The sequence below is a fragment of the Lontra canadensis genome, unplaced genomic scaffold, assembly GCF_010015895.1.
Source record: "Lontra canadensis isolate GAN:19392208 unplaced genomic scaffold, GSC_riverotter_1.0 scaffold6, whole genome shotgun sequence".
NCBI lineage: Eukaryota > Metazoa > Chordata > Mammalia > Carnivora > Mustelidae > Lontra > Lontra canadensis.
This window is the reverse complement of record NW_022631000.1, coordinates 725,129-738,025: the sequence shown is the minus strand read 5'-3', so window position 1 is coordinate 738,025 and position 12,897 is coordinate 725,129.

The following is a 12,897-nucleotide window of genomic DNA, read 5'->3' as shown; positions in this document are numbered from 1 at the left end:
GAAATAAAAGGTATTCATATTGGCAATGAAGAAGTCAAACTCTCTCTCTTTGCAGATGACATGATACTTTATATGAAAAACCCAAAAGATTCCACCCCCAAAATACTAGAACTCATACAGCAATTCAGTAATGTGGCAGGATACAAAACCAATGTTCAGAAACCAGTTGCTTTCTTATGCACTAACAATGAAAATATAGAAAGGGAAATTAGAGAATCGATTCCATTTACTATAGCACCAAGAACTACAAGATACCTGGGAATAAACCTAACCCAAGAGGTAAATGATCTGTACTCAAGGAACTACAGAACACTCAAGAAAGAAATTGAAGAAGACACGAAAAAATGGAAGACCATTCCATGCTCATAGATTGGAAGAATAAACATTGTTAAAATGTCTATACTACCTAGAGTAATCTATACTTTCAATGCCATTCTGATCAAAATTCCACTGGCAGTTTTCAAAGAGCTGGAGCAAACAATCCTAAAATTTGCATGGAATCAAAAGAAACACTGAATTGCTAAGGAAATGTTGAAAAAGAAAAAGAAAACTGGGGCATCATGTTGCCTGATTTCAAGCTTTACTACAAAGTTGTGATCACCAAGACAGCATGGTATTGGTCAAAACAGACACATATACCAGTGGAACAGAGTAGAGAGCCCAGGTATGGACCCTCAACTCTATGGTCAAATAATCTTTGACAAAGTAGGAAAAAATATACAGTGGAAAAAAGACAGTCTCTTCAATAAATGGTGCTTGGAAATTGGACAGCTATGTGTAGAAGAATGAAACTTGACCATTCTCTTACACTATACACAAAGATAACCTCAAGATGGATAAAAGGCCTCAACATGAGGCAGGAATCCATCAGAATCCTAGAGGAGAACGTAGGCAGTAACCTCTTCAACATCAGTCACAGCAACTTCTTTCAAGACATGTCTCCAAAGGCAAAGGAAACAAAAGTGAAAATGAACTTTTGGAACTGCAAGATCAAAATCTGCACAGCAAAGGAAACATTCAATAAAACAAAAAGGCAACCCACGGAATGGGAGAAGATATTTGCAAATGACAGTACAGACAAAAGGTTGATATCCAAGATCTATAAAGAACTCCTCAAACTCAACACACACAAAACAGATAATCATGTCAAAAAATGGGCAGAAGACATGAACAGACACTTCTCCAATGAAGACATACAAATGGCTAACAAGCACATGAAAAAATGTTCATCATCACTAGCCATCAGGGAGATTCAAATCAAAATCACATTGAGAAACACCAGTTAGAATGACCAAATTAACAAGAGTGGCCAAATTAGAATGGCCAAAATTAACAAGACAGTAAACAACATGTGTTGGAGAGGATATGGAGAAAGGGGAACTCTCTTACACTGTTGGTGGGAATGCAACTTGGTGCAGCCACTTTGGAAAACAGTGTGGAGATTCCTTAAGAAATTAAAAATAGAGCTTCCCTATGATCCTGCCATTACACTACTGGGTATTTACCCCAAAGATACAGATGTAGTGAAAAGAAGGGCCATCTGTACCCCAATGTTCATAGCAGCAATGGCCACAGTCGCCAAACGGTGGGAAGAACCAAGATGCCCTTCAACAAATGGATAGATAAAGAAGATGTGGTCCATATATACAATGGAGTATTATGCCTCCATCAGAAAGGATGAATACCCAACTTTTGTATCAGCATGGATGGGACTGGAAGAGATTATACTGAGTGAAATAAGTCAAGCAGAGAGAGTCAAGTATCATATGGTTTTGTTTATTTGTGGAGCATAAGGAATAACATGAGGACATGGGGAGATGGAAAGGAGAAGTGAGTCAGGGGAAATTGGAGGAGGAGATGAACCATGAGAGACTGTGGACTCTGGGGAACTACTGAGGGTTTTGTAGGGGAGGGGGTGGGACGTTGGGTGAGCCTGGTGGTGGATATTGTGGAGGGCACATATTGCATGGAGCACTGGGTATAGTGCATAAACAATGAATTCTAGAACACTGAAAAGAAATTTAAAAAATAAATAATTTTTTTTTTTTTAATTCCTGCTATAGTAGGAATGGAAAAGGAAGCCAAAAATGCTCCACGGGGAAAGGATGGTCTCTTAAACACACACACACACACACACACACACACACATACATACATACATACATATATATACTGGTGCTTAATCTGAGGGACTACAATACCCTTCAACTTACATGTGTCTATAAAAATTTTTCTGTGGGGGTTGAATTACAGTTTTTATAATATTCTTAAAGGAATCTTTAGCTCCATAAAGATTAAGAACAACTGTAGTGAAGTATTGAGCAAATATGTAGATAAGAAAAAGTAAAAAGCATTTTTCCTTGTTACTTAAGACTTTACAGAGTAGGCCCATGAAAATAATCCTTAACCAAATTTTAAAAATAAATGTCTGTAAGGAAAGGCTGGAGAAAACAAAGATGTCTCAAACAAAACTTAGAAGGATTAAAATTTTAAAAGTTCAGATTCTGCAGACAAAACATTCAGGTTGAATCCCTTCCCCACTGCTCTGGACTTCCAACTGTTTTTTGGATACCTGTCCCAAGGCTTCACATAATTTTTTCCAATGGAATAATCCCACAAGGACAAAATTAGAAATATATTTATTATTTTCCTTGGAAGACTGTTTTTTACATGTAATAAAACTGAGCCTCTTTTAAGAGCAGCACGTACCATAAGCAAAAAGCTCAGACTACAAGACTATTTAGGAAGGACCCCCTTTTTTTTAATGAAATTTAAATTCCTCTTGAATGAGAATATCTTTTTTCAATTTAACAGGCTACTACTCAGCCACCTTTTGGAGAGTTTCGGAAAGTTCAGAAGATAATTTCTACCCTTAAACTGTATCTTCTGGATTACCAAGACACCATCAATAAGAGAAGAAAATGGGTTATTTACTTATAAAAGTTTCCACAGGAGACTTTTAGGAAAATATCCATTTCCATGCTCAAGAGAGGGATATATACATCACGTCTTTTGCTTTATGATGAAATTCAAAGATTTTTAGAGGTCATTATTTGTTAAACCCATATATTTATAGGATCCTATTTACTCAAGAGATTTTCCATATTTTCCTGTGACATGTGGCATTTTTATTCAGTTATGTAGAGCTCAGAGATTTCACTTACATTTTTTTAATAAGAGGACTCCTACTTTACTATATGACACATAATTCTGACTCTAAGTCATCTACATTCTGACCAGCATGTAGTATTATCAGTCAGCTTAAATTTGAGAATTGTAGTATAAAATAATATCTCTTTGTGATCTTCATTTACATTTTTCTAATTAATACTAAAGATTAGCATCTTATTATGACATGTATAGCTCATTTGCATTTGCTCTATCATGAAATATCTGTCTTTTAGCCTACTCAATTTTGTTGTTTGTTTTATTATTTATGAGTTTTTTTATATATTTTAGGCAATGATACCATATTGCACAATTCCAAGAAGCACATTCTCAAAAGCAGCGGCTGCCATGAACTCAGAAAAGAATGTGATTGTCTGCCTTGAAGTTTTGCAATGCCACCACCCTAATTCTGTATATGAATATTTTTATCCATTTTGTATATTGCAAACATGTTTTCCATGTTTGTGGCCCTTATTTATTTGTTTGTTTGTTTATTATGGTGTCTTATGATGCATAGAAATTCTAAGTTTTAATGTTCCTTACTTTCTTTTTCTGTCTAGTGGTTCTGTGTCACATTTGAGAAATCCTTCCCTATACCAGTATAAAATATTCTCTTATACTTCCTCTAAACAGTTTAAAGTTTTGCATTTCACATTCAACTCTTTTAATCCTGCTCAAGTGGAATTTTGCACTTTGTGTGAAGTAAGAATCCAATTTCACTTTTTCCATATGTAATAGTTCATAATTACTCCAAAGATATATTATGTCACCTCTATCCTATATCAATTTTTTTTGTATGTGCTAGATTTGTTTCTGGGTTCTCTGGTTTGTTCAGGTCAGTATATCCATCTGTGCACCAATATTTCACTATCTTGATTCCAATAGTTATATAATAAATGTTAGTATCTAGTAGCATAAATCTTCCCCTTATTCTACATCTTTTTTTTAAGATTTTATTTGTTTATTTGAGAGAGAGAACAGAGCAAGAGAGAGAGAGCATGAGCTGGGGGGAGGATTAGATAGGGGGTAAGCAAACTCCCTGTTGAGCAGGGAGCCCTATGTGGGGCTTGATCCTAGGGCCCTGGGATCATGACCTGAGCTGAAGGCAGATGCTTAACTGACTGAGCCACCCCACCTTATTCTACTTCTCAGATGACTTAGCTATCTTGGGCACCCACACTTCTCAGGTATTTTAGAAACAGTTAATCAGGTTCCTCAAAACACCCAGCTGAATTTTTTAATAGAATTGCATGGGATCTATAGATTAATTTGGGGAAAACTGATAACTTTATTTTGAAGTTTTGCACTGTTTTCTATAAAAGTCTTACAAATTTTTTGTTAGATTTATTACTAAACATCTTTTTTATTGTAATTGTAAATGATTTTTATTTTTTAAATATATTTTCAGTTTGTGCTGCTGCATAGATGTGCAGTTTGTTTTGTATTTTTTCTATGTCCAATTGCTCTTTTAAACTCTCCTAACAATATATTGATTATATGCTATATTTACTTAGCCAATCACATCATCTGTAAATAATAATAGTTTTGTTTCTTCCTTTCTAATTTTTATATTTTTTTACTCCGAGTAAAAATGTTTACTTTTTTTGTACTGTACACTGTACAATGTTGAAAAGAAATGGTGAGAGTGGGCATTTTTGTCTAATTAGGCTTGTCACTCTGCTTCAACAAGAAAGGGTATCTAGTCTATTGGAACACTGCATATTAGACACTACAAATTAAGACCTCGCATCTTCGAGGCACCTGGATAGTTCACTCAGTTAAGTGTCTGACTTGATTTTGGCTCAGGTCATGATCTCAGGGTTGTGAGACTGAGGCCTGCATCAGGCTCTGCACTGGTCATGGAGCCTGCTTAAGATTCCTTCTCTCCTTGTGCCCCTCCTCTCCTCTAAAAAAATTTTTTAAAAAGAAAAAAGAACTCACATCTTAGATGATAAGTAATAATCAAAACGTATAGCAGTCTGAAGTCAGTTGGCAGAGACACAAAAGGATGAAAAATCCTTTTTATATTACAACAGCTTCTGAAAACATTGCAACATTGCAGTTCAATGTGATAATTAATGATTAGAACAGTCTTTCCTACTCCTTATTCTTTGTTGGTTTCTCCCTCTCTGGTAATTCATTAGACTTTCTAAGAAGGTACATTTGCCCCATTCTCTAGTCATGCTTTCTCCTGAGGTGACCTTACCCAGTCTCATGGCTTTAATCACACAATGTGCCTAAAACTCCTAAATCTGTATCTCCAATTCTAATCTCTTGTCGAGACTCCCAACTTGTGTAACCACTTGCTTAATTGACATCTTCTTTTAATGTCAAATAGGCATCTAATTTAATCCCTCCCACCTCTTCTTGACTCTAGAAAATGGCATCCCTGCCCACCCAGCTTTCAAGTGTAAAACAAATCTAGGAATTATTCTTTTTTTTTTAAGATTTTTTAAAAATTATTTATTTATTTGACAGAGAGAGAAATCACAAGTAGGCAGAGCAGCAGGCAGAGAGAGGGGGAAGCAGGCTCCCCACTGAGCAGAGAGCCTGATGCAGGGCTCGATCGCAGGACCCTGGGATCATGACCTGAGCTGAAGGCAGAGGCTTTAACCCACTGAGCCACCCAGGTGCCCCTAGGAGTTATTCTTAATTCCTATGATTTTCTGCCTACCCATGACTACTCCAACAAATTCTATTCATTCTGTCTTCAAAATTAATAATGACTCAGTCTTTCTTGTTCCATCTCAACAATCACCACCATAAGCCAAGTCACTATCATCATTCACATAGACTATTTCAAGAACTTCCACACTGAATTTCTGGCTTCTACTCTTGGTCTTCTTTGATTGATTCTTGTCCTAGAAACCATCGTGCTTTCTTTAAATATCTGATCACATAAATTACTCCTTAAATTTCTCCAGTGATTCCCCAATGTATTTAAAATAAAGTTTAAAACCCTTATGTGGCCTATGTCCTATAAGAGCAAATCCTTAACTTCTTTTCTGACATCATCCTCTACCACTATCCCCTTGACAACTGCTTCAGCTATAGTCATGTTTTTACCATACAGCAAACATGTTAAGCTTGTATCTATCTTAGAGCCTATTGTTACCATTACTTGGAATATTCTTTCGCATGATTCAAACCTAAGTTTAAATGTCTTTTAGTAAGTTAAACAGTATGGTACTGGCATAAAAATAGGTAACATAGATCAATGAAACAGAATAGAAAGCCCAGAAATAAATTCACACATATGTGGTCAATTAATTTATGACAAAGGAGTCAAGAATATACAATGGAAAAAGAACAGTCTTCTCAAAAAGTGGTGTTGGAAAAACTTGATGACCATATGAAAAAAAAATGAAACTAGACCACTTTCTTACATCATATACAAAAATAAACTCATAATGGATTAAAGAGTTGAACATGATACCCAAAACCACAATATTCCCTGAACAAAACATAGGTAGTAAGCTTCTTGATATTGGTCATGGTGATGATTTTTTAGATCTGACTCCAAAAGCAAAGGCAACAAAAACAAAAATAAACAAATGGGACTATATCAAACTAAAAAGCTTCTGTGCAGCAGAGGAAACCATTAACAAAATAAAAATGCAACCTACTAAAGGGGAAAAAATATTTGCAAATCATATATTTGATAAGGGGTTAATATCCAAAATCTGTGAAGAACTCATATAACTCAAGAGCAAAAACAACAATAAAAAATTTGATTAAATGGGTGCCTTGGTGGCTCAGTCTGTTAAGTGGCTGCCTTCAGCTCAGATCATGATTCCGGGGTCCTGGGATTGAGTCCCACATCAGGCTCCCTGCTCAGCAGAGAGCCTGCTTCTCCCTCTCCCTCTGCCTGCCACTCTGCCTACTTGTGCTCTCTGTCTCCCTGTCAAATAATTAAATAAATTTTTTTAAAAATTTGTTTAATTAAAAAGTGGACAGAGAGGTATGCCTGGGTGGCTCAGTTGAACATCTGACCATGATTTCAGCTCAGATCCTGATCTCAGGGTTGTAAGACCGAGCCCTATATCAGGCTCCATGTTCAATGGGGAGTCTGTTTGAGATTCCCTCTCTTCCTCTCCCTCACCTCTCCCCCCACTTGCTCTCTCTTTCTCCCTCTCTCTCTAAAATAAATAAATAAATCTTTTTTTAAAAAATGGGCAAGGTATCTGAATAGACATTTTTCTGAAGAAGACATACAGATAACCATCAAACTCATGAAAAGATGCTTAACATCAGTGATCATTAGGGAAATGCAAAGCAAAACCACAATGAAATACCACATCACACCTGTAAAAATGGCTTTGGCAAGGATCCAGAGAAAAAGGAATCCTTATTCACTGGTGGTGAAATGTAAATTGTTATAGCCACCATGGAAAAACAGTATGGAGGTTTCTTAATAAATTAAAAATAGAATTATACTATGATATAGCAATTCCACTTCTCTGTATTTATCCAAAGAAAATGAAAACACTAATTCAGAAAAATATGTGCACCACCATGTTCACTGAAAAATTATTTACAGTAGCCAAGACATGGAAATAACCTAAGTATTCAATGATGGATGAAAGGATAAAGAAATTGTAGTGTATATTCTAATATATATATGTATACATACATACATATATATATATGAATATTATTCAGCCATAAAAAAAAATAAAATCTTGCCAACTGCCACAACATGGATGGATCCTGAGGGAATTATGCTAAGTGAATTAAATCAAACAAAGACAAATACCATTTGATCTTACATATGGAATCAATCAATCAACCAACCAATCCAAGCTCACAAATATGAACAGATTGGTGGTTCCCAGAAGGCCAGGAGAGGGAGTGAGTGGAAGAAATGGCTGAAATGTTGGTGTGTTTTTAGTTTAAATGAATTGAATTTTTTAAAAAATTATAACTTTATCTCTAATTCCTGATTAATAGAAAATTATGTATCATTTCAATGAATGTTCCCTCCAGAGTACTTTTTTGCACTATTTGTTTTCCTTGAAAATCTTCCCCCACTTGTTAAAAAATCTATCATTCTCCCCTTCTCCCCACCGCTTCCTCTTGAATCTTACTATGCTCATTGCCTGTATTTGTTTAATGCATGAGCAGATGAAGTATTATTTCTTCTATTAGGTTTGCCTTAGTACCCAACCCAGGTATTTCTCCCTCCTTTGAACCACTATGAGCTTTACTTTAATGTTTCTTATTGTTATTTGACATACTTTGCCTATATTGCAGCTAAAATTGGAATTTACTGTATTGAGGAACTGTGTCTCATTCATCTTTGTCTCTATACAGCATCTAGCTTTACACGTAGTATGCCCTCAAAAACAATTCTAAGATGTATGTGTGGATGTTTGACTAAAAACAGGACAGTCACAAGGGATGAGATTGTGTAGATGACTGGTAGAGACTTGGTAGAAATATAAGGGGTTGCTCTCCTTGATGCAAGTTCAAGGTGATTTATACCCTGGAATTGTTGGAAAGCAGAGATTCTTATGACAATTCACTCACTTAAAATAATATTCACAGCAGTAATTTTGTGCTCAATTATATTGACTATATAATTTATCTGATCTTTTCTTATGGAAATCAATAGCTGAGACAACTGAATATTACAAATGTAAGCAAAGAAGTGATGTATCATATACACAATGTAGTCAGTCACGGTTTTTGTCTCATTTCCACTTTGTAATACATAAATCATCATTGTATTCTAATGAGTTAAGACATGAATTCACAAGATAAAACATCATCCTTTTGTTCATTATGTGAAAGACCCTATACAAATCCTAAGTGGAAAACTAAGGAAGATAATGTGTAACATTAATTCCTTATTTCAAGACTTTTATATTTATCTTCATTACACATGTAATTTTAGTGGTGACTTTTTATAACTTTGTGAAAGATATATTTTTTCTTCTGCAGGTACTAAACAGAATTCCATTACCAACATGGATACTTACCACTCCTTAATAATGCAATAACATGGAAAATTCTTGACATGTCCTTTGTCAATTAAATTAACTTTTATAAACATCTAATTAATTTCTAGATCATATCAATGAAAGCATTATATTTCAAGTGTGTTCCAAAGAATGGAAAAAGAGAAATCTCGATATTCTTGGAAAATATTTTTTATGTATGACAATATTAAGAAACTTTCATCAGGCTTTCAGTATGATTTTTAAAATAAGAGTCTTATTTCTATTGTGCCATGGAGAAAAAATATTCTTGTTTAAATATATTTTTAAGTACTTAGAATTCATGTTCTGTCTAATTATCTTATCCCAAAGAACTGAGACTTCAATTACTAAAGCTGTAAGCAAGAAATGTATGCCTCTAGGTTTTTTCTGATTGATGATTGCTAAGGCACATTAACACATAGCCAATCCCAAATGAGAGAGAGCGAGAACTGGGAGAAATACTCAGTTTCCCATGAGAGAGGAAACAATGAGTAGTTTTACCAAGGTCAAAATCTATACAACATTTCTCTGTGGTTTTCTGCTTTCTCCAACTGAAATCAGGTAAGAATAAAGTTTCAAGATATTGAAAATCCAGAGGTACCTTTTCTATGAAAGTATAAATGGTTGCTAGAATAAAAGTCTGAATAAAAAAACCATTAAGTTTTGACTCCTATTGGAGCTGTCAAAATTTGAAAAGTGTGTGAGATTGGTCCTTAAACCCAATTTGAATAAGATATTCAGTAAACTCATTCTGCACAAGCATGAGAAAGCCATAATAATAAGTTTAATAATAATTCATGGTTAGTAAATACAAAATCAAACTATCTGGGTTTTTCTTTTAAGCTTATTTAATCCCTGTTCTAAAAGTGTATACAATTTATCTTTGCATTATACCTTCGCCCACTTGAAAGAAAGTACTATTTTCAGGAGAATCCTGAAAAAATAAATGTGTTGATTCCTTTATTAACCACACCCATGGGAAACCAACACAGTTCCAGAAAAAGCTCACCTATAGACAATGTCTCCAATAGCAGCAAAGTGTCCAGATCCAACAAGTTCAAGCCTTGCAAGAATCAGCACATATCACAGGGGATAGCAGTTAGCAATAATTAGATTAAGTTGCCCTTTACTTGTCCAACAAGGAAAAAGTTAGTGATCCTGAACTTTCAAGTGGGAGGAAGAAGAGATGTACTCTATTCAGTTTCTCAAATTAGAGTTCCCCTGTCCCTAAGTCATGTGCTTTCAACAGTGGTTCTTAATCATCTGGGGAGCTTTAAAAAACTATCAGTTTCTAAGCCCTGCCCCCACAAATCTTATTTTCATTGGTCTAGAGTGGACCCCAGTTGCCAATATATTTTAAGAGCCACCACTCGCCACACACAGTGATTCTAATGTGCATCCAGAGTTGCAAACTCTTGAATTAGTGAAAGCTTCCTTATTGCAAAGACAAATGAAGAAAAAGAAGTTCTTGGCCCTGAATTTTAAATCAGCCCTTATAGGTAGCCTATTCCAAATGAGCAGGAATTTCTGAACTCGCCATATGTTTAGATTCAAATCTAAGTGAAATTGACTCAAGTGGAGCAGTGAGACTTGGAATATGAACTCCTAGTCTAAAACAAGTGAGTTTTTGGTTTCAGGCTTGCTGAAGGACTCACTACACATCAATGTTATTATTAATGGTGAAAAACCTGAGCTGGAATAACAAAAAGGTAATATGAAAACAAATTGGAGATATTCTAGAGATAAAATAGAAAAGATGTGACACTTTATTGACTATAAAAGAGTTATACTCTAGAATGTAAATTTTAAAATTAAAGAAGTCTTTAAATAAATACAATCACCCATGCAATGTGTCTGGGTATTACTGGAGTTATTTCCCAAGCATCAGGAAAATAAGTCAAAATAACTATAAAAAAGCAATGTTGCAAAAGCACATGAATAAAAGGAAAGAGTGACATGATTGCTAATGGCTACCATTAAATCTTGACTGTAAGTGTAGTTGATAAAATTGTAGAAAAAAATACATTTACCCATCCCTGTATTTAACAATATAATGTTTCACATAGTATCATGCTGTGAAAATTAATTATTGAGTATGTGGTTATGGATTAAATGCATCTCTTAAAATATATATCAGCCTAAAATCATGCAGGTAGACTGACATATAACTATAGCATATTCTATAGCATCATGTAGAAATAAATAAATGTCATTTAGAGATACTTGTATGCTTGTGAAACATCTTACCTGGCAGAAAATAATTGTTGGAACTTGATCCATTGGTTTGGTCCACTTGGTTGGCAATGTTGGAAAAAAAAGGTTTCATGACATGGCTTTTATTTTTCATGTTTTGCAATACCGACTTCAGAAAAATAATTAAAATTGAATAATTTATAATAGCCATTTAGAATTTAGAAAATAGGGCTTCAATGTGCAACTGAGGAGGCATTAGTCAGAGCTTTGTTAGAGTGTTGCTTTTGCCTGGTTTAGTGCTCTACTGCCCCCACCCCCAGCCTAGAGGGAGATGGAGTATCTGTCAATTGCCAAAGAACAACTAAACAATAACAGGTTGGGAAAATGGCTCTACTATCATCTGTACCAATGGAGAGGAGAGTTTGGCAAAGATGTCATTTTACAAAACAGAGTAAAAAACATATTTTTGTTTGAAAATGCTCAAAGTGGCCAGACAAACATGTACACATCACTACTTTTCCTTTCTTTGCTGAGACCATCTATCTTTTCCTCACATGTTTTGTTTTAGCTAAGGATTTGGAAATGTAAATTTGAGAAGATGTATTTCCAATGGAGACCATAGAAGTAAAAGTCTGTTCATTGATAAATGAACATCTCCTTACTCTTTCTGAAATTTGTCACAGCAATTCACAATGTGAACTTCAGAACACAAACTTGAGGCAAATTGTTGAATAATTGTCATCTCCTTTTGACATCCTTTACCCTCCTGTTCTACCCTTGTCTCTGATGTCCTTATAGTCCCCCATGGGTGATCTGGTTCAATCAGGTCCTTCACTGTATTCTTGACAAATGCATTGATGCCCAGAGCTGTTCACACCTACTTGTTGCTAAAGCTGAAGACTTGAAGTTGCCAGTCTGTGTCTATCCCAAAGTTGTCTGACAAAAGACAATAGGTTCTCTTTATTTTTTTGAAAAGATTTTATTTATTTGAGAAAGGGGGGAGCCAGAGGGAAAAAGCAGACTCTCCACTGAGCAGAAAGCCCAATATGGGGTCTGACCCCAGGACCCTGAGATCATGACCTGAGCCAAAGACAAATGATTAACCAACTGAGCCACCCAGGATCCCCAATAGGTTCTCTTTAAATGAGCAAAAAGTGTCAGATTCTTATCTTTTGTAATCCAGAGCCTTTGTGCAAAGGAGAAAAAAAAAAATAATGCACAGGCAGATTCACACCTCGAGTCTACATGCCACATAGCAGGAACTCCAATGCTCCTCTGCATCTCTCCCAGAAAAGTGATGTGTATATTAACCAGTGCATTAATTAAACGAACAGTTGAGTGACTTTTGTTTGTCAAGTCTTATGTTAGGCTTTTTGGAGTATAAGAAACACAGAGCCTGATTCTGGATGTCAAGAAATTTGCAATTCGATTTTAGAAACAACAAATTCATAACCATGAAAAGTTAACATATAAGATACCAATATAAAAGAAGCCCCAAGGCAGTCTTTAATTAAGTGCCAATTAAGAAGAGCAGACAGCATTTGTGGGCACAGTG